The 18,736-nt window shown below is 43.8% G+C and overlaps 1 long non-coding RNA gene across 1 annotated transcript; it reads right to left on the bottom strand.

The window, feature by feature from the left end:
* Window positions 1–13,511: 13,511 nt before the first annotated feature.
* LOC143781722 (uncharacterized) lies at window positions 13,512–17,485 on the bottom strand. Its single transcript, XR_013216799.1, has 3 exons — window positions 17,459–17,485; window positions 14,005–14,067; window positions 13,512–13,911 (listed from the first exon to the last, which is right to left on the bottom strand). It is a non-coding gene; the product is annotated as an uncharacterized LOC143781722 (long non-coding RNA).
* Between the last annotated feature and the right edge of the window lie 1,251 nt (window positions 17,486–18,736).

The following is an 18,736-nucleotide window of genomic DNA, read 5'->3' as shown; positions in this document are numbered from 1 at the left end:
GGGAATATAGTATACACCTGTTTATATGGGATATGTGTTCATTCTCCTATTCTCTACATATAGTTCATCTTCATTCCCCACCTATCAGGCTCAGGGAATATAATATACACCTGTTTATATGGGATATGTGTTCATTCTCCTATTCTCTACATATATTTCATGTTCACTCGCCACCTATCAGGCTCAGGGAATATAATATACCTGTTTATATGGGATATGCGTTCATTCTCCTATTATCTACATATATTCCATGTTCATTCCCCACCTATCAGGCTCAGGGAATATAGTATACACCTGTTTATATGGGATGTGTGTTCATTCTCCTATTCTCTACATATATTTCATCTTCATTCCCCACCTATCAGGCTCAGGGAATATAATATACCTGTTTATATGGGATATGTGTTCATTCTCCTATTATCTACATATATTCCATGTTCATTCCCCACCTATCAGGCTCAGGAAATATAATATACACCTGTTTATATGGGATGTGTGTTCATTCTATTATCTACAGATATTTCATCTTCATTCCCCACCTATCAGGCTCAGGGAATATAATATACACCTGTTTCTCTGGGATGTGTGTTAATTCTCCTATTCTCTACATACATTTCATGTTCACTCCCCACCTATCAGGCTCAGGGAATATAATATACACCTGTTTATATGGGATATGTGTTCATTCCTCTATTATCTACATATATTTCATCTTCATTCACCACCTATCATGCTCAGGGAATATAATATACACCTGTTTATATGGGATATGTGTTCATTCCTCTATTATCTACATATATTTCATCTTCATTCCCCACCTATCATGCTCAGGGAATATAGTATACACCTGTTTATATGGGATATGTGTTCATTCTCCTATTCTCTACATATATTTCATCTTCATACCCCACGTATCAGGCTCAGGGAATATAATATACACCTGTTTATATGGGATGTGTGTTCATTCTCCTATTCTCTACATATATTTCATCTTCATACCCCACGTATCATGCTCAGGGAATATAATATACACCTGTTTATATGGGATATGTGTTCATTCTCCTATTCTCTACATATATTTCATCTTCATTCCCCACGTATCATGCTCAGGGAATATAATATACACCTGTTTATATGGGATGTGTTCATTCTCCTATTCTCTACCTATATTTCATGTTCACTCCCCACCTAGCAGGCACAGGGAATATAGTATACACCTGTTTATATGGGATGTGTGTTCATTCTCCTATTCTCTACATACCGTATATACTCGAGTATAAGCCGAGATTTTCAGCCCAAATTTTGGGGCAGAAAGTGCCCCTCTCGGCTTATACTCGAGTCACGGTCGGCGGCAGGGTCGGCGGGTGAGGGGGAGAGGGCGCTGAGGCATACTTACCTGCTTCCGGCGCTCCTGGCGCTGTCCCTGCAGTCCCACGGTCTCTGGGTGCCGCAGCTCTTCCCCTGTTCAGCGGTCACGTGGGACCGCTCATTAGAGAAATGAATATGGACTCCACTCCCATAGGGGTGGAGCCGCATATTCATTTCTCTAATGAGCGGTAACGGTGACCGCTGATAGAGGAAGAGGCTGCGGCACCGAAGACCAGCTGTCCGGGGGAAGGAGCGGGACGCCGGGAGCAGGTAAGTATTACATATTCACCTGTCCGCGTTCCACACGCCGGGCGCCGCTCCATCTTCCCGGCGTCTCTCCACACTGACTGTGCAGGTCAGAGGGCGCGATGACGCATAGTGTGCGCGCCGCCCTCTGCCTGATCAGTCAGTGCAGAGAGACGCCGGGACGGGATGCTGAGGAGCTGCAAGCAAGAGAGGTGAGTATGTCATTTTTTTTTTATTGCAGCAGCAGCAATGGCACAGCTTTCTATGGTACATCTATGGGGCAATAATGAACGGTGCAGAGCACTATATGGCACAGCTATGGGGCAATAATGAACGGTGCAGAGCACTATATGGCACAGCTATGGGGCAATAATGAACGGTGCAGAGCACTATATGGCACAGCTATGGGGCAATAATGAACGGTGCAGAGCACTATATGGCACAGCTATGGGGCAATAATGAACGGTGCAGAGCACTATATGGCACAGCTATGGGGCAATAATGAACGGTGCAGAGCACTATATGGCACAGCTATGGGGACATAATGAACGGTATGGAGCATCTATTTTTATTTTTGAAATTCACCGGTAGCTGCTGCATTTTCCACCCTAGGCTTATACTCGAGTCAATAAGTTTTCCCAGTTTTTTGTGGCAAAATTAGGGGGGTCGGCTTATACTCGGGTCAGCTTATACTCGAGTATATACGGTATATTTCATCTTCATTCCCCACGTATCAGGCTCAGGGAATATAATATACACCTGTTTATATGGGATATGTATTCATTCCCCTATTTTCTACCTATATTTCATGTTCACTCCCCACCTAGCAGGCACAGGGAATATAGTATACACCTGTTTATATGGGATATGTGTTCATTCTCCTATTATCTACATATAGTTCATCTTCATTCCCCACCTATCAGACACAGGGAATATAATATACACCTGTTTATATGGGATGTGTTCATTCTCCTGTTATGTACATATATTTCATGCTCATTCCCCACCTATCAGACACAGGGAATATAATATACACCTGTTTATATGGGATGTGTGTTCATTCTCCTATTATCTACATATAGTTCATCTTCATTCCCCACCTATCAGACACAGGGAATATAGTATACACCTGTTTATATGGGATGTGTGTTCATTCTCCTATTTTCTACATATATTTCATCTTCATTCCCCACCTATCAGGCTCAGGGAATATAGTATACACCTGTTTATATGGGATGTGTTCATTCTCCTGTTATGTACATATATTTCATGCTCATTCCCCACCTATCAGACACAGGGAATATAATATACACCTGTTTATATGGGATGTGTGTTCATTCTCCTATTATCTACATATAGTTCATCTTCATTCCCCACCTATCCGGCTCAGGGAATATAGTATACACCTGTTTATATGGGATATGTGTTCATTCCTCTATTCTCTACATATATTTCATCTTCATTCCCCACCTATCAGGCTCAGGGAATTTAATATACACCTGTTTTTATGAGATCCATGTTGATTTCCTAATTTTCTACATATATTTTATGTTCAGTTCATATCCAAGATGCATAAGAAATCTGTAACACCTATCCATCTCTTTGGACCTAAATGTTATTATGTTCTTTCTTTTTATTTATTCCTTTTCTTCATTCTTTCTAGTATGTCCAGTTTCTAAGCAAAAAAGAATAAGCTGACAGTTTGTATATAAGGCCATAGAGACATCATGTAAAGTAGCCTATTGAATGTCTTAAACTCAAAGTAGAACTAATGTTTATATAGATTATTAAGGGGGAATAGGTGGATCTTGAGGACTGGAGCGGCGATTCCTGGGCCGAGCCTGTGAAGAAGATGGTGGGGGGCGAAGGGGGATCCATGAGCTGTAGCTTAGTGAGGCAGCGGCTCGCCCCTTTGGGGGAGAGGACTGTGTGGACCATTTCGAGATGAGTGAACATCAGTTTAAAGGGGAATCCCCAACGATACCTAATGTTCTTGGAGCAGAGAATGTCTAGGTATGGTTTTGTAGCTCGCCTTTTGGCAATGGTAGTAGGGGCCAGGTCAGGGAAAAGTTCGTAGGGATGGCTTTGGAATATCAAAGGTGCTGACTTTCTCGCCGCCTGTAAGAGTGGTTTTCTTTTGTAGAAATGCAGCTTAAGAATTGTGTCCCTTGGTGGGCCTTCTGGCTTGCGTTTGCTCAAAGCTCTGTGGATGCGGTCCATTTCCAAGCGCTCAATTGAGATACCAGGTAGACGTTCCTGAAACAGAGCCGTCGCCGCAGACTGGAGATCGGTGATTGTTTCAGGCAGTCCCCTGATTCTAATGTTTCTCCTACGGGCTCGATTTTCAAAATCTTCCAATCTATTATTGAGGGTGTAGATCTCGTCATGGAGCATCTCAATATCTTTTTCATGAGTGGCAAAATTTGTGAGGGTAGAGTCCATCTTGTCTTCAAGGTTGGAAGTACGGGAACCCAGCTCTCTGATCTCTTTAGTTAGGTCTTTAGTCAATTTGTCCGACATTTTGAGTAATTCGGAGTGTAAAATAGACTGGAACTGTGAGAGTAGAGCTGTTTAGTCCGAAGTTGGGGTGTTAGGGATTCTGGTCGTAGAAGCTGGGATGATCTCTGAGTCTGCTCCATCTGGTATAGAAGAGTTGGAGGATTCTGATTGGGAGAGTGGCCCAGGGGACATGTTGGCGTAAAGATCAGTTAGTGCGAGAAACATATTGCTAGAGTACTTTGAGTTGGTTTTGCGCAGTTTAGGCATGAGGACGACTATATACTGTAAGGAATCCCAGTATTATATGTCCAGCTTTAGAAAAAGGAAGTCAGAGGCGAAGCATGTGACTCGTTGTCCCCTGCAAGATGTGAGAATAAATCTAGGCCGACTGATTATATATTTTTGAATTGGCCAGCAGGTGGCGCAATTTAACTAAAAGTCTGAACAGTGGCCAAAGTAGTCGAGTAGAATGGCTTTAGAGCAAGTTATAGGGAATGGACACTAGGTAGGTGCAGGGCCGTATTTGCCACTAGGCACTCGAGGGCACGTGCCTAGGGCGGCGGCATTGCGGGGGGCGGCACCTGAGCAAGTTTTTTTTTTTTTTAGTCCCGGGTGACGGGTCACAAACGCGACCGCCCCGCCACGCCCCCGAGTCCCACCCACCCTCCTTGAAGAAGATACTCACCGTCACCCTGCTCCAGCGATGCCGGCTCTCAGCATCTATAGCGCGTCCTGAGTGAGCGGTCACGTGATACCACATGACCGCTCACTCAGGAAGAACTCGCACAAGTGTGACTGGGGCGCTCTGGCCACTCTCTCCAGCCACGAGCCGGTGCGGGGCCTGCCCTTCGCCAACGTGTTCTCCGTGAGTGACGGTCGGCGGGGCCAGAGCGGCGGCGTGCTGTACTTCTACCTGACCACCATGGAGATCTCCGTGCAGGACCTGCAGGTGAGCGGCCGCCGCCGAGGTGACGTCATGGCTTTCCCGGGAGGCCCGAGTGTGCTGTCAGCTCAGGAGGGGTTAAATGACTTTCTAGGTCTGCTGTTATTGCAGTCCGATAATCCGGAATATTCGATAATCCGGACGAGCAGGAGGCGGTGTAGCAGGGGCGTTACTGGTGACAGTGGTAACATGATATTCCCTGCAGCGGCGGGAGAAGCGTTATCAGCGCCGGCCTGCAGGGGGCGCCGCTTATCTCACACTGTGCAGCGAAGAAGGCGCTGCGGCGGGACAGAGCCAGAGGGAGGATGTCGGCGCAGCGTGTGGGACAGCTGACAGGTGAGTATGAGGGGTGGGGGGATGAAGGAGTTAGGTAAGCCGCCCGAGCCATGCAAGATGGGAGAAGGAGCGGGGGAGGGGGTGGAGAGATGAGCCATGCATACAGGGGGGGGGGGAATTAAGAGCCATCAGCCATGCATACAGGGGGGGGGGGAATTAAGAGCCATCAGCCATGCATACAGGGGGGGGGGGAATTAAGAGCCATCAGCCATGCATACAGGGGGGGGGGAATTAAGAGCCATCAGCCATGCATACAGGGGGGGGGGGAATTAAGAGCCATCAGCCATGCATACAGGGGGGGGGGGGAATTAAGAGCCATCAGCCATGCATACAGGGGGGGGAATTATGAGCCATGCATACAGGGGAATATGAGCCATCAGCCATGCATACAGGGGGGGGAATTATGAGCCATGCATACAGGGGAATATGAGCCATCAGCCATGCATACAGGGGGGGAATTATGATCCATCAGCCATGCATACAGGGGGGGGGGGAATTATGAGCCATGCATGATACAGGGGAATATGAGCCATCAACCATGCATAGGGGGGGGGAATGATGGGCCATGCACACAGGGGGGGGAGAGATGAGCCATGCATACAGGGGGGAGGTGGAATATGAGCCATGCATACGGGGGGGGGGGGGAATATGAGCCATGCATACAGGAGGGGGGTCATTATACAGTATGGAGAGGAGAACTGTGTGTGGCCATTATACAGTAAGGAGCATCATGTGTGGCCGTTATACAGTGTGGAGCATCATGTATGGCCAATGGCCATTATACAGTATGGAGCATCATGTGTGGCCATTATACAGTAAGGAGCATCATGTGTGGCCGTTATACAGTGTGGAGCATCATGTGTGGTCAATGGCCATTATACAGTATGGAGCATCATGTGTGGCCAATGGCCATTATACAGTATGGAGCATCACGTGTGGCCATTATACAGTATGGAGCATCACGTGTGGCCATTATACAGTATGGAGCATCATTTGTGGCCATTATACAGTATGGAGCACTATGTGTGGCCATTATACAGTATGGAGCATCATTTGTGGCCATTATACAGTATGGAGCATCATGTGTGGCCATTATACAGTATGGAGCTCTGTGGCCATATTGTTTCGTTTATAATTATTGTATATAAAACAGTGTGATCAGCAGTGTTAAATGGGTGTGGTTGGGACGTGGATATGGGTGTGACTAGTTGTGAAATGGGTGTGGTCAGAGGCGTGGCCTAAAATTTTCCGCGGCGCGCTACGCGCGCCACACACTTTCTACCTCCTTCCCTTCTTCAAAAGTTGGGAGGTATGGTACCACATTTGCCAGATCATGGCAAGTGCCACAAATCCCATAGGGAATGAATAAGGCCAAACGCAGTGTTGCTGTAAGTGATCCGTTACGCGGCACATGCAGAAATACTGCCCGATCTGCTGCAAAAGGCGACTTTCACATCAGCGATTCTTGCTAAAGTCACTGCCGATAGTGTCATGCTCACCAATGGGGGAGGCAGCACTAAAAGTGCCTAGGGCAGCAGAAACTCTAAATATGGCCCTGGGTAGGTGTTGCTGCAGAATCATTGGAAAGAGATATGAATGCAGATCTTGCAAAGCAAATAAGATGCAGGTATTGAAAATCTTTGTAACCAAAAGGTAATATAGTCTGTCCTTCTGCAATACTAAAAGGACTTTTATATGTCACAGGTTCTGCGAGTCTCTCCTGCTCAGAGCCTGAGGCAATATGGCTTCACAAACACTGCAGGGACTTTTTTTGTGTGTGTGTGCAGGGAAAGCGCTAGCCAGCGCTTAATAATACCCCTGTTTTAGCTGTGCCTCTATCAGAGCGGCTTTGTGGCTAATTTAATCCAAGGATTCGGGGGGGTAGATGCTGATCTTGTCCCACTGCCCTGTACGGTGACACTACTGCTCCTTACACCAGGGGATATGTGCTGCTGAAAACGTCCGGAACTATGGAGATCCCTCCGCCTGTAGATACGATGCAGCTCACCCAGTTTTGCACGTAATCCCTTGTTTGTGCCACCCCCGGTCGGTTATCAGAGGGTCTCCCGAGTTTGGGGTAAGTGCCCACAGGTACTTTAATGTGCCAGTAAGGTGGCACACCTCGTTTCTCACGTGCGGAGTGGACGCTGACCGGTGGTATCCCTCCGCATCTCCTCTGCTTGTACTCTTCTCCGGGTCAGTGCTGCCAATGTTTCTGCCTCTGTGTCCCACAAGGAGGATGGAAGGCTCTCCTGGGGCTGTGGGATTAGTTTGGTAGAGTCTCCGCTGCTGTCCTCTTAATGTCTGGAAGGTGTGGCACTACTTTTTTTCCGTTAGGTCGAGTTGTTCGGTTTAGATATCCTCCCGCCTCCTTCACACTGCTGCTGACAGCTCCGGATTAGTGTAGCAGGAAAATTCGCTGTTGTGCCTCCATAAGAAGGGCAAAGGGGAATCTCCTAGGCCTGTGGGTAGTGTGAAAGTGTCTTGAAGTGCCAGAATGGCTACGTTCACATTAGCGTTAGGCGCCGCAGCGTGGCCGCATGCGTCATGCGCCCCTATATTTAACATGGGGGCGCATGGACATGCGTTGCACTTGCGTTTTGTGACGCATGCGTCACTGTGGTGCATGCGTCAGGGCGCATAGGACGCAGCAAGTTGCAGTTTTTTCTGCACCCAAAACCATGCAAAAATGGACGCATGCTTCACAAAACGCTGCGTTGTGCATGCGTTTACATTTGCGTTGTGCGTTGCGTCGCCGACGCTGCGGCGCACAACGCAAATGTGAACGTAGCCTAAAGCGGCGCCACTTTAGTCTTGTTGTGTGGAAAGCTCTGTGAGGAAATATATCCCTCCGCCCCTCCTTCACCACCGCTGTCTTTAGCTCAGGAGCTTCTTATAGAAGTCCAAAATGCTAAAAACCTTTTCCAGGCGGTCCTAATTCCCTCAGGAGGACTGTAGGGACGGTTAGGAGATGATGATCCGTATTTCGGACCGCTTATGAGTCGCTTTATCAGTTGTCCTGATGGGAGACGAAAACAGTTGCCTCTTGCCTGGCCACAGTAGCCAGCGCTCAAGCCACGCTCCCCGGCAACCGCCTGTAATAAGGAATTTAGTGTGACAGATCTTGGTAAAAATGGACCTATGTTGACTTTAAAAAGGGGTTTTCCAATTTTGGTTAAAAAAAAACATCCCTCGAGTGTAGTTAAAAAAAAAAATAAATTCTTTTCACCTTCCCCAGTGATATTTCCAATGTCTATTATTGTCTGCAGTGCGTAGGTCACGTTGACAGCTGTACAGCCAATCCATAAGCTCTGCGCAGGTGTTCGGGTATGTGCACACGTCAGGATTTCTTGCAGAAATTTCCTGACAAAAACCGGACATTTCTGCCAGAAATCCGCATGCGTTTGTTTTGCGTTTTTTTTTTGCGTTTTTTCCCAATGCACAGTAAAGCGGAAAAAACGCAAAAAATCCGCAAAATTAATGAACATGTTCATTTTTTTACCGCGATGCGTTTTTTTTGCGAAAAAAGACGCATCATGTGCACAAAAATTGCGGAACGCATTCTAAATGATAGGATGCATATGTATGCGTCTTTTATAGCGTTTTTATCTCGGAAAAAAACACGAAAATTCCTGAACGTGTGCACATACCCTTAGGGTATGTGCACACGTCCGGAATTCATGCAGAATTTTCCTGAGATAAACCTGAGGTTTTCCGCAGAAATTCTGCATGCGTGTTTTTTGCGCGGTTTTTTTTTTTTGCGGATTTTTAGCGGTTTTTTCCGAACACTCCAAATGCCAAAATATAATGGAAAATCCGCAAAATTAATGAACATGATGCTTTTTTTTTCCAGCTATGCTGTTTTTTTGTGGAAAAAAAACGCATCATGTGCACAAAAAAATGCGGAATGCATTCTAAATGATAGGATGCATATGTATGTGTTTTTTATGCATTTTTATAGCGTTTTTATCGCTAAAAAACGCGAAAATTCCTGAACGTGTGCACATACCCTTAATGGTGTGAGGGTCTGACCTCAATTATAGGTTGCAGTGCTATCGACTTAGGCTGCTTTCACACTAGCGTCGTTTGGAATATGTCACAATGCGTCGTTTAGGAGAAAAACGCATCATGCAAAGTTGCCCGCAGGATGCGTTTTTCCCCATAGACTTACATTAGCGATGCATTGCAAAGTATGGCCACACGTCGCATCCGTCGTGCGACGGATGCGTTGTGTTTTGGCGGACCGTCGGCACAAAAAAGTTCCATGTAACTTTTTTTGTGCGTCATGTCTGCCATTTCCGACCGCGCATGCGCAGCCGTAACTCCGCCCCCTCCTCCCCGGACATTACAATGGGGCAGCGGATGCGTTGAAAAACTGCATCCGCTGCCCCCGTTGTGCTACTTAACACACTGTCCGTCGGGCCGATGGTTTGCGACGGCCTGTACCGACGAACTAGTGTGAAAGTAGCCTTAGTGTCAGCACTGCAGACAATAACAGACACCGGGAACAGCAGTGGAGAGTTAGCGCTGGACTCAGGGAGAGTAAGTAAAGTTGTTTTAAAACTAAATCACACAAAAAAAAAAAAAAAACTGCAGTGGAGGGTCAAGGGTTTTCTGAAACCAGTGAACCCCATCCGCTTGTCTGCTTTCAGGCACTGTCAATAAAGTTGTTCTTTTTTTCTTTTTTGCTCTTTTGTCAGCGTTGGGTGTGTCTGGATAACATTCTCCATTTTGAAAGCATTGAGTGAACTTCTGCAAGCAAGATGTTTGTGTCTGAGCTCGTTAGATTTCGCTTGATGCAGTTGCGACTTCGGCAGAGAAGGCGTATTTCTCAAAGGAGATATTGGATCCATGAAGTGAATTTCTTACGGAATACATATGGTGCCTTTCACACCCTGTATGTTCAGCTTCGGGATCATCCCTTTAAATTTCAACGTTATCTACGGATGTCCATTGAAACTTTTGATGTTCTGCTATCACATGTGAAGGATGAGATACATCATCAGCGCAGTACTTTCCGTGATAGTATTTGTGCGGAGCAACGTTTAGTGGTGACTCTGAGGTAATTATCCTTTTTTTAACATTGTTCTATTGACAAAGACAGGATGTAATTTATCGTGGAGCATGTATTTGAATTATGTACACTTTGGCAATTGTCCGATGCCATTTTAACTTGCTTTTATTTTAGGTGTCCTTTAAAATCTTTACAATATGTCCATAGTGCTAATTTATTTATTTTTTTTGATTGTCGACAGATATCTGGCTACCGGAGAATCTTTTGCGTCACTGCATTTTCAATTTCGACTGGGGAAATCAACCATTTGCCAACTAGTTCGTGAAACTTGTGATGCCATTTGGAACAACTTACAACCACTTGTGCTACCAACCCCGACAACAGAAATGTGGCTATCGATTTCCAAACATTTTGAGGATGTGGCTAATTTCCCCAATTGTATTGGTGCCGTGGATGGCAAGCACATTCGGATTCAGAAACCAGCGCATAGTGGATCCCTATACTATAACCATAAGAAATACTTTTCCATTGTATTGATGGCTATTGCGGATGCTAGATACCGTTTTGTTGCTGTGGATATTGGTGCATATGGAAGGACGAACGATTCCAGAGTCTTCAAAGAGTCCAACATGGGGAAATGTTTGTACAGCAACAACTTCAACATACCCTCAGCACGACCTCTTCCGGGGACCGAAGGCCCAAGTTTGCCCTATGTTTTAGTTGGGGATGAGGCGTTCCAACTCGGACACAATCTCCTAAAACCGTACTCAAGCCGTAGTCTAAACTACAAAAGACGCATGTTTAATTATCGCTTGAGCCGGGCAAGCTGTTATGTGGAGTGTGCCTTTGGTATTTTAACCTTAAAGTGGCGTATATTACTAACTTGCATGCAACTGCAACCTGAAAATGTGGACCGTGTAGTGAAGGCATGCATCTGTCTGCACAATTTTGTTTCCAGACATGAACCCCAGGTGGTTGACCCGGATGACTGTGAGTCGAACCTCACGAGCATAGATTCGACTACTGTTCGGTCTACAGTTGAAATAATGAGGATTCGTGATCAATTTGCAAATTACTTCATACATGAAGGTCTTGTTCCATGGCAAGACATACACGTGTGAAAATGTTGAAGCCTGTTTATATTGGTGCAATGTGTGGGGCAATTCTTTTTTTTGTTTTTGTTTATATAACCTTAAGCAATTGTAAAAAGTTCAATCCATACAAGAATATGAAATGTTATAATAACAGTTAACTTTACTAAAAAATATTCTGAAGACATTGTACGTCCAACCTGATTGTTGATAGACATTTTAACATATGAGATCCCATAGGGATGAACAAAAACATACACGAGTAACTTGGGTACAAAAAAATTTTACACAAACGTTTTAAACGCAGTAATTGCCAAAGTTTGGTGATTGTTTTACATAGTAGTTACAGACTGTGATATTGCGCGGGCGTATTGTCTGCCCAACTGTACGCAGGACTGCTACATTGCCTTTGCATTTCCATACTCGGTTTCACCCTGGCCTCTGTATTGTGGTTTGTATGACGGCATTGTCCATGGTTCTTGGTCTCGAGGAAGTGGGTTCCTGAGGGCCCAAAAATTCCTCGACTAGGTCATTTAATCTTTGCCTAAACATTACATTCCTGTGTGGCGGTATCTTTTGAACTACAGGCACATATGACAAAAGCAGGAGCTTCCACTCATTGGCTGCATATACAGATTCACGGGATTGCAATTCCGTAATTTCCCGCCTTAGATCTCTGTGTTCACTACGACACAGATCCTCTAACCGTTGGAATCCATCCACAATTATGGCATCGACTTCATCTTTGGCAGATGATTGCTTGCGTCCGCGGCGAGCTTGCAAACGGGCACTGACAACAGGAGCCACAGTACTACTGTCCATTGATCGTGGCTCGCTCAGGCCAGACACATCTTCAGCGCCCGTCTGTTGGCTTGTTTCCTGTCAAGATGGGTCCGGTTCCTCTGCCTCTCGAGGCGCAGCGGTACTGCATATAGTTCTATATAAAAAAATATATATATTATTTAAGAGATTTTAATTAAATACTTGTTCGTCTCTCACACCGAAGCTTAGGGCTATGTGCACACTTTGCGGTTTTTGCTGCGGATCCGCAGCGTTTTTGGACGCTGCGGATCCGCAGCAGTTTTCCATGTGGTGTACAGTACTATGTTAACCTATGAAAAACAAACAACGCTGTGCACATGCTGCGGAAAAAACGCGCGGAAACGCAGCGGTTTTCATTCCGCAGCATGTCAATTCTTTGTGCGGAATCCGCAGCGGTTTGGCACCTGCTCCATGTTAAAAACCCGCAGGTGTCTAAAACCGCAGTGGAAACCGCACAAAAAAACGCGATAAATCCGCATTACTTTTTGCACTGCGGATTTCATCAAATCCGCTGCGGAAAAATCCGCAGCAGAATCCGCAAAGTGTGCACATAGCCTTTTACTTACGAGCGCTGGGACATCGTTTTCTGTAGAAACAACAATTGCTCATAGTGAACATAAGGGGTGAAACGTTTGCCACCAGATCCACTGGGGGTGTTTTGGCTGCTGCGGAAGTCCCGTACAAAACGATCTCTAATGGATCTCCACCGGGTATGGACAGCTTCGGCTGCAAAGAAAAAAAAAAAATTATTATTTGACAGCTTGCAATCTTTACATTTTGCAAGTTAAGTTCAGCAATAATTAACATTTTTTTTCTTAGAGGATGCGGACTTATCCAAATATCGTGGGTCCAACTGGCACATTATTTTCTCCCACAACTTCCGTTTTTTAATAATATCGTTGTGGGAGCTGTCACTTTGATCCCATATGGACGGATTTGCTTCCACTAGTATTATTAGTTTCTCATTTTCAATGTCCAAGGGCTCTTCATAAACCGCAATGTTCCTTCTTTTTTTGGCGGGCTGCTTGGACTATGTAAACACAAAACGTTATATTAAAATTTATACGTTCATTTTTGGTTGCATACCTTTATCTCATCGCCAAAACTACATTATTATGAAGGACAGTTATCCTAATTTTTTTCATTTTTACCACTTTTAACTTTTTAAAAATAATATTGCAATGTTTAATCGTTTATTTTTGTTGGTTGTCCTTGTACTGTTTGGTTTATGTTATGATATGTATGTAGTTTTTTAACCAGGGTTTTAAACGTTTGTTGTGTTATGTTTGTTTTGTATGTTTGATTTTTTTATTAAAAAAAAAAGAAACCAAATTAGTATTTTTTTTTGTTCAAAAAGGAACATTTTGTGTGATATTTACCGCTTCTAGGTGTGGTGACGACAGACGACGAGGCTGATTTTTTTTTTTTTTTCTTTTTCAACAGCCTACGGTGTAGTAAAAAAAAAAAGAAAGAGAATTCTTGTATCAATTCATTTATGTGTAAAAAGACACAAAATGTGTGGCATGTACCTTCTTGGACACTTTTGCAACTTTTTTGGGGGGTGGCCTGGCAGGTTCGGGATCAGAAGATTCCTATTTGCAATAAAAACATGATTACACATGATTACCTCAATACACTAGAGTGGCACACAACATTTATTGTGGCTTTTTAAATCGAAAGCTTACCGATTGCGATGAGAAGACTGCAGACACGCTGCTGCTGCTGCTTGATCCCTCACTATCTGACATCTGTGTACAAACAAAACAATACATTTAGTACACACACATCCGATGGCCACTACACACATTATGTATACAGAAATATATAATACATAGAATTGTACTTACATTGCCTCTGATCACTCACAAGGTCATACACTGTGTTGCTGGCGTTTTCAGCAGAGTATATATATGCTCCAAAATGGCTGAAATCATATTTCCTGTCACATGACCGCATGGACTAGCCTCATTAACGCAATCCAACGTATGGTTTCATTTGGACATTTTGCTTGATTTGCATCTGGCTGCGTTAGCAATAGACTTCAATGGCAGAATTAACGCTTCCGTTACTCTTGCGTTAGCTTGACCGGACCCGAAAACGCTGCAGGCCACGTTGGAAGGTGCGTCATAAAAAAACGGAATGCTGCTAACGCATGCAAATTTTGACATGCGTTACGATGCATCATACAAATGCAAGTCTATGGGTGCGTTACAATGTCCGTTACATTGCGTTTTGCCTACTTAAAAACGTGTCCGTTAGACGGACTGCCCTAGCGCAATGTGAACCCAGCCTAAGGGTATTTGAAATACCTACAATCTCCCCCGGGACACTACCTTCATAGAGCTCATAGGACCCTGATTGTTGTTGTTGTCTCACCCATTATTGTATAAACATATACATGTCTGTTTTCTACTTATTGGGCCGTTGTATTTCCGTATTGTGTATTTAATTTATCTCCTCACATAAGATTGACAATTTTTATTTTTCGTTTTTTCCAGTAAGGTTTGATAAAGACCCAGCGGGTCGAAACGATACCTTATACCACTGCGGTAAATCGTTTAATTTTGGTGTTTTGAAAATAAAAAGCCACATTCTTTGCAATCTAAAGGAATTTTAAGTGTGACTGTTCATTCTTGGGACTTCTGCGGGGGGTCGCAGGAGCCCGATGTCTTGTGACACTTGAGGAGCAGAATGTGGCTCACGACCCTTTCCGAGTCGAATATGGCTCTCAGAGTTAGAAAGGTTGGGGACTACTGCTTCAGAGGCTTTAGGCAATGAGAACTTGACCTCATTTTTGGGGGGATAAGGAAATTAAATCAGACTTCCTGGAATTTACCAGTATTTTTTTTTTACTTAATTGACCCACATTCCACCCCATGATAACCACAGGTATCAACATCAAATATACGTGTGCCCAATACAAAACATTAGCACAAGACTTTACTTTCAAAGACCAGACTAAGGACCATAGGGCACTCATTACAGGTGGAAGAAAGGCGATTCAAGCAGCAAAATAAGAAATGGTTCTTTACAGTTAGAGCAGTCAGAGTGTGAGATGTCCATTGTTGGACCTTTGGTGTCCTTTATTACGTAGAACCCTGAGTCCATCATTGGATTATAATACTTTTGACCCTTTGCCTGTGAACATAGAATGTCCGCAGGCCAATAGTCAAAAGTATTATAATAAAACATAATAAGACAATCTTCAAATTGGACAATGTGTTTGTACCAAGTGACCAAGTTAAGCTGCTGGTTGCATATTTTTGTGGGCAGAGCTATAGTAACATTTAATTCCTCCACTACATAAACTAGTCTGGTGTTATATCTCACCTGGAGAGGTGGATATTTGAGGCCCTTGAATGGGATGAGCAGTTGTGCGAAGGCAGATGATGATGATGTTGCTGCAGCAGGGTGGTCCAGTTGGAATAACGGAGATCATGGTGGCAGGATGGCAATTGGTACATGTCAAAGATCACAGCCAGGGGATGACGCTGAACCACCCCGCTGTTAGCTTTTTTTCACGAACAGTAGTGATGAGCGAGTGTACTCGTTGCTCGGGTGACCTCCGAGTATTTGTTAGTGTTCGGAGATTTAGTTTTCATCACGGCAGCTGAATGATTTACAGCTATTAGCCAGGCTGAGTACATGTGGGGGTTGCGTGGTTGCTAGGTAATCCCCACATGTAATCAAGCTGGCTAATAGCTGTAAATCATGCTGCTGAGGCGATGAAAAATTAATCTTCGAGCAGTCATAAATACTCGGAGACCACCCGAGCAACGAGTACACTCACTCATCACTAACAAACAGCCCTCTACTGCCCTTCATCATCAGGATAATTACACAATTCACCGATTAATGTAGGAGGCCGTAGACTGCTTCCACCACTAGGCCTGTTATTGGGAAACAAAACAGATAACAACACATGGAATATATGTACAGTAAAGACCAAAAGTTTGGACACACCTCATTTAAAAGATTTTTCTGTATTTTCATTACTATGAAAATTGTAAATTCACACTGAAGGCATCAAAACTATGAATTAACACATGTGGAATTATATACTTAACAAAAACTAGTGGAAATCTGTGCTTTGGTCTGATGATCAATGTCAATGATGGTCAAATTTGAGATCTTTGGTTCCAACCACCGTGTCTTTGTGCGACGCAGAAAAGGTGAACGGATGGACTCTACATGCCTGGATCCCACCGTGAAGCATGGAGGAGGAGGTGTGATGGTGTGGGGGTGCTTTGCTGGTGACACTGTTGGGGATTTATTCAAAATTGAAGGCATACTGAACCAGCATGGCTACCACAGCATCTTGCAGCGGCATGCTATTCCATCCGATTTGTGTTTAGTTGGACCATCATTTATTTTTCAACAGGACCATGACCCCAAACACACCTCCAGGCTGTGTAAGGGCTATTTGACCAAGAAGGAGAGTGATGGGGTGCTACACCAGATGACCTGGCCTCCACAGTCACCAGACCTGAACCCAATCGAGATGGTTTGGGGTGAGCTGGACCACAGAATGAAGGCAAAAGGGCCAACAAGTGCTAAGCATCTCTGGGAACTCCTTCAAGATTGTTGGAAGACCATTTCCGGTGACAACCTCTTGAAGCTTAACAAGAGAATGCCAAGAGTGTGCAAAGCAGTCATCAAAGCAAAAGGTGGCTACTTTGAAGAACCTAGAATATAAGACATTTTCAGTTGTTTCTTTTTTGTTAAGTATATAATTCCACATGTGTTAATTCATAGATTTGATGCCTTCAGTGTGAATTTACAATTTTCATCGTCATCAAAATACAGAAAAATCTTTAAATGAGAAGGTGTGTCCAAACTTTTGGCCTGTACCTTATATACCCCGGTATGATCACCGCCAACTCCACAATAATAAAAGTTACTACTTGCTACCACCACAAATCATTTACAGGCCGATTGGACACCCTTTACAGGTATCGTATGTCTTTCAGTAGTGCTGTTTACAGAACAAAAAGAACAAAACTAAATTTTAATTTTAGATTTAATCCAGAAAGATAGGCAGTGTTTATAAAAAAAATATACAAAAGATTTTGCAAAGGAGACAACACAATACAACATATACAATTACATAAAATAAAGAGGAATAACAAAGATACTTACTAAACCTGATGTCACTGCATTGGCTTCAGATTTATGGAGGGAGGTACTCCAGAAAGCAACAGACAGAAACCGCTGCACCTCCAGGGACTGACAAGGTCCAAAACTTGACATTTACCTTTTATTCGCTCCTAAGTCACACCCACACACCTCCCCTTGATGACTCATGAGCTGGTCATGAGATGTGGCTTGAGTTTGAGAAAATTATAAAATTACCAATTTCCAGGGTATCTTCACTCCTGGAAGTCACAGGCGGGAGATATTACTGCCAATTTTCCTATTATGATTTTATCTTTACAGAGAGACAAAAAATGACAGGTGTAGCCTTGCTATCAAGTCTTTAGTCAATTGGATGGATTCTGGCCATTGCCTAGCCACTGAAACTATGATTTGCATTCCCCACATCATCACGTTTCCGAAAGTATGACTTTCCAATAGATTAGATCAACGCAGTTCATACAAACCTCCCTTCTTAATATCTAATAAGCAAAGACCACAGATATCTTAACATTTCTCATAAGTCTTATCTCGATCGTAAATCTGCTTCTCCACATTCCTGGTGTAATGGTCTCACATCTGTTAGCCATTAGGAGTTTCCTTAATTACTCTATTCCAAAAGACGGGGTCCGCTACATACAACCCCTGGAAAAAATTATGGAATCACCGGCCTTAAAGGATTTTCATTCAGTTGTTTAATTTTGTAGAAAAAAAGCAGATCACAGACATGGCATAAAGCTAAAGTCATTTCAAATGGCAACTTCTGGCTTTAAGAAATGCTAAAAGAAATCAAGAACAAAAAATCTGGTAGTCAGTAATGGTTACTTTTTTTAACTAAACATAGGGGACAAAATATGGAATTACTCAATTCTGAGGAAAAAAATTATGGAATCATGAAAAACAAAAACAAAAAAAACACTCCAACACATCACTAGTATTTTGTTGCACCACCTCTGGCTTTTATAACAGCTTGCCGTCTCTGAGGCATGGACTTAATGAGTGTCACACAGGACTCTTCATCAATCTGGCTCCAACTTTCTCTGTTTACTGTTGCCAGATAAGCTTTGCAGGTTGGAGCCTTGTCTTTTACCATTTTCTTCAACTTCCACCAAAGATTTTCAATTGGATTGAGATCCGGACTATTTGCAGGCCATGACATTGACCTTATGTGTCTTTTTTCAGGGAATGTTTTCACAGTTTTTGCTCGATGGCAGGATGCATTATCATCTTGAAAAATGATTTCATCATCCCCAAACATCCTTTCAATTGATGGGATAAGAAAAG

The sequence above is a fragment of the Ranitomeya variabilis genome, chromosome 6, assembly GCF_051348905.1.
Source record: "Ranitomeya variabilis isolate aRanVar5 chromosome 6, aRanVar5.hap1, whole genome shotgun sequence".
NCBI lineage: Eukaryota > Metazoa > Chordata > Amphibia > Anura > Dendrobatidae > Ranitomeya > Ranitomeya variabilis.
This window is presented reverse-complemented; position numbering and strand designations above follow the sequence as displayed.